Source organism: Bactrocera tryoni, chromosome 3 (genome assembly GCF_016617805.1).
Source record: "Bactrocera tryoni isolate S06 chromosome 3, CSIRO_BtryS06_freeze2, whole genome shotgun sequence".
Classification (NCBI taxonomy): Eukaryota; Metazoa; Arthropoda; class Insecta; order Diptera; family Tephritidae; genus Bactrocera; species Bactrocera tryoni.
The window spans coordinates 30,816,669-30,821,902 of NC_052501.1; positions in this window are offsets into that span (position 1 = coordinate 30,816,669).

Sequence of the window (5,234 nt, forward strand, 5' to 3'; positions counted from 1 at the left end):
TTTAAGTTTTATATTCAACTATTTGATTTCTTAGCACCTATAGTAGTAAATACCAATGATTTTACGTGTGTCTTTGAACTGAGCTCATCAATGATCCGATCTTTGCTAATATATACTTTGCTACCATATAATCAGAAAAAAAGGTAGTCAAATCTCAGTCCGGCAGATGGAGACACAATTTCCCTAAGCTACCACACGCCATTTACTTTCTTTGTGGTTGTTGGAAACGATGGACTCTAGAGAAACACTCCAGGCCTTGGAACACAGACAACGCAGGGCATAACACAAAGTTATTTCGGGGTAGTTAGATTAATTTGGTCATCACAGGGCATATAGCTCTAAAATTCCAACTTCAGAAAATGGAAAAAGTGGTTTCGCGACACGCTGGAACATTATCTATGCGAGTGCCCAGCATTCAAACGGATGAGAAGCGACATATGCCACGGTTCCCAATATTCCAACTGAAAGAATATTGTGCAGATGGGGTGGAAAAGAAACAGGGTTTTCACCAAATCCACTCGACTGCTGGATACGGCTTAAATTGGTTACCACTCGGAAGCGTTATTGGCTTAATGATGGCCTTAGTTGGGCCGTTTGTAGTCCGGCCCTTGTATGCCTCCCTTTCAAAGAAACTAAATGTATAATAGAAGACGATACAAAAGCTAAATTCATCAACCAAGATTTAATACCTTTTATGTTGATTTCTAAAACCCTTTCAAATTATATTTTCTTTATACTATATACAAATATGATTATTCGTTTAATCTAAAACCTTTAAAACAAATATTTTCAGGCCAGGATTTAAAAACACTGCTAAGCCTTGCTGAAGTTTAAAGTACTGTCAATCGCTTGTGGTTGCCTCTTAAAAGTGGTGTAGACATTTACTATAGTGTCTTTAGCTTAATTAAGCCAGTTGTTTTGTATTACTTGCCAGTCACTAAAGTTTGTTACATTTACGTGTTGCATTAACTGAGGTATGTCTCAAAATTTGGCAATGTTTAACAATGATTTTACAGGCTTGAGTTTGGAGTAGCCAAAAAGCGAAACATCAGGGCCACTACCTAAATAGCAATGTCAGAAAATAAATTACAAACATATTTTATCAAATTTTCCTCAAGATCTACTGAACTTTGGGATAAGTTACAGACGGGTATATCTCTTTTTTTTGCCCCTGTTCTTTTTACTCTCATCTAATGCTCTTAGATCGCAGTATTAAATTAGTTTTAAACTGAAATTGAATTTTTAGAAAAACAATGGGAATAACGGCTACACGTTTTAATATATGTATTTCATGTACTTAAGTGTTTTTGCTTCCGTCAAATTCTAAATAGTTTCAAAAATTTATAGTGAAAGCCAAAACTTTATGTGTATGTACAATACAAGTTTTGATTACCTCAAATATTTTTTGATATTCCTTATATACTTGTATATTGTATTATCAAACATTTTAATAAAGCACATGGTCTCCGCTTTGGTCCTCTTGTGCCTATGTTACAACCACAAAAATGAGAACGAACCACAGAAACAGCCACAAAAGAATGTCAATCACAATTTCACCCAATTTAAGTTCATGAACTCAATATTACTTTGAGCCAATAAAACTAAGGCGACGACCAAAAGTGTCCGCAAACAATATAACAACAATGTAAGTAAAGCTACCCGGTAGGAAAGCGGCAGTATACTAAGACAAATTACTACTAGTTTAAAATTAGCTTATAAATTAGCTGGGGGCGTGTGGAAGGCGGTTTGCAAAGCAACGGCGAGAGAAAAGAAACCAATAGTTTAAGTTCAGCATGAGAGGCAGATATGACTTTAATTTCAAGACTTTTCTACCCTACGGATCTTGTTGGCTTGTTTTAAGGTGATTTTTAAAGTGATATAATTTCATAATGAGGTAGCTGTTAAATCAGATTTAATGTAAGTCGTTTCGTTAGACTTTTCTACCCTTTACGGATCGATTGTTGGCTTGTTTTAAGGGTACGGAGTTTTGACGCTGCGCTTCCCACAAGTTGGCACTTCGCTGACGTAGCGCTTCCCACGAACACGTTATAGCGAATTTCATAAAGAGGTAGCTGTTAAATCAGATGTCAAAGTAGTCGAATGTATACTTTGATAAATTATCGTGCAAATATTTACAACAAAACAATTGTTGAGAATCGAACACGTTTATTTCCAAAGCTAAGGTAACAATGTCTAAAAATGCTACACATTTGTTTCCAAAATTAGGGCTATAAGGTTCAAATATCGGAAAGAGTATTTCATATTCGAATTAAATCAGTAAAAGCCTATAAATTTACAACTTATTGAGGGGGTCTTCCAAAGCAATGGATTTTATTGGATCGTGATATTGTTGTGATTAAACCTACTGTTTTGGAGAAAATATTGAAAATTGGACGAAAAAATTTTTTCACCGAAACTAACTTGTGGTGTTCAAAAATAGACAGTACAACATGAGAAAATTATACAAATTTAGTTTCCTTGTCTGCAGGCTCATGAAGCACTTGTCCAACATGGGCATAGCCTCCTGTACAAACTTCAAATTTTGTGATATGGACATGGAATACCTTAATCTAGATTGCCTAGAAATTTGTAGAAGCAGGCTGAAGGTCCTTGGATTCATTTACGATTCCTCACATCTTTCGCGCCCAGAAGCTTCTGGAAGTGTTCAGAGTTCTGGACCTTTATGACCACATGTGATATTGGGGAGGGCACAAAAGACCATAGGTCGCAATGCAAAACCTCAATTAATAACTATCTATGTATCTACATAAGAAACTAACACATTATCGGGACGACTTTTTAACCATTAAATCTAATCTTGAGTCTATATATTGGCAGCTTTCAGTGTTTTCCTAATTTAATGAACCGCGATGATAAAATATCTGTTAATAACCAGTTAAATACCAGTTTGCACCTAATGCAAAATTGGACCAACATGTTTTTCATAAGTACCTACATATCATATTGACCGAATATTTGTAATTCTGTTCAAAGGGTAAATAACGGTCTTCTAACTTTCGAAAATCTCAGTTTACAATCAATTGATAGTACGGAACTTAAAAAAATGTGTACGGCTAAAGGTATCTGAACACAGTTAACCTTCGTTGAGTTTCGTAACACCAAATTCACTAATTGAAATAAGAGTAAGTGTTAACTTTGGTCGCACCGAAGCAAGAATGCCCTTATACAGGTGTATATATTGGTAAAATATTTCTTGCAAAAATTGATTTCGTTCGGTTAGTTAGTATGGTAGCCATATGCTATAGTGGTCCGATCTGAACAATTTCATTGATAATTACACAATTATCTTTGACAATAGCGCATGCTAAATTTCGAGAATATATCTCGTGAAAGGAAAAAGTTTTTCATAAAAGCATTTGATTCAGATCGTTCAGTTAGAGTGGCTTCTTTGGAAGAAAATGGTGTGTATAAAATTTATTATAAAAATAATTGTTCGATTCGCGCGAAGCTTTGCCTGCCGTCATCCTACATTCGATCGACATAATCGCCTGTAACCGTCGATTTTCGCAAATAAATTTTGTATAGCAATGAAGCTCCCTTTTGATTAAATGTGTGCGCTAATAAAATATATTGTTGTGTTTAGGGTTAAGATAATCCACAAGTCATTACTGTCCCTGTTTGGTCTGCTGGTGTTCTTTATAGACAGAAGGAATCATTGCTGTATATTTTATCAAAAATGAATCCAGTCATTACGTTACAGCCAAAGAGGAATGCTATAGAAACATGATTAATGGCATTTTCGTGCCTCATTTAAAGCATGAAGTATGATGTGCACCACATTTGGTTCCAAGAAGTCGCGCTGCATGCTCCGCAGCCAACAAAATATTCCATTTATTGAAGGATCTTTTGGTGAGCGCTTTATCTCTTGTCGAGGGCCTGTAACGTGGCCTCCGAGGTAATACGATTTAACACCGCTAGACTATTTCTTGTAGGGTTATGTGAAGGCGCTTGTCTAGGCAGATACGTTTGAGACAATTTACGCTTTGGAGGACAATATTTATTGCTGATATTGATATTATTGCTGATATAAGACCGCACTTGCTGAAAAAAGTGGTCAAAATCGGAACTCTCAGCTGAAATTTATTCGAGTCAGCCGTGATGGTCATTTACCCGAAATCATTTTCAACTCAAACTCATGTCAAACTCTTATCTTTATAATGAAGCTAAATATTTGGCTATAATTACATGAGTTATACATACATATTTATTTTTGAAAATCACATATCTAAAAAACCACCCTTTATTTGAGGAATGTGTAAATATTGATGATATATTTGTAGGGATAATAGAAAAATATTTTACTTACCAAACTGACGATTAAGCGCAGAAAATGAAGATAGTAATATTATTGGAGAGTTTGAGACAAAGGCCTCAACACTTGATATGCGGCTCTGCGTTGTGCGAACGCTTGGCAGAAGCTTATGGCTAGCGAGAAGGATATGATGACGTTGAACGACAGAACAAACACAAGTGTGTTAGAGCCGAATTCCATCTACAAACACACATTTACTCACCCATATACTTGCATTTATCAATTTGTTGTGTCGCGTTTGCAAAATCGTAACTGTAACGGCGCAGCGTTGACTGTAACAGCTGTTTACAAAACCGATTAAGTTGCCGGCGCAACCAATGCAATCCGCTTATGTAAATATGAGCATCTTTAAGTGTGTGTATGTAGCATCCATGGGTATGTAGATTATTAGTTGTATTCGTTATGCCAGTTATAGGCACATATGTATACTCATATATATTACAACATATGCCTGTTATATTTTTACACTTATTACCGAATTATCCAAACACTCTCTTTGAGATTTCTTTCTATTTTTATGAAATTTTCGTATTTATGTACATAGATTTATTTTTGAAAATTTTTAAGCATTGATTTTTTATGTAGCCGCTTATCACATATGCACTTTTGATTACTCAATAATTCACCGGTATCGATTTTCACACACGCAGATCCAGCCGCACTGCACAAGCGTCTATAGCAATTTCAACTTTTAGTCGCTAGGTTATAGATTGATTATAGTGTGAGCACTGTAAGAGCCGTAAACAAAGCGCCACAAATCGCCGCAAAGCTGCCAATAAATTTTTTTTATCAGTGCGCTGCGGAGGAGAGGTGGAACGCAACGCTAAACGACGCAAGGTAATAATACTAAAAATCGCATTGAAATTGAGGGGAAAACACTTAAATATGCATGTTGTATACA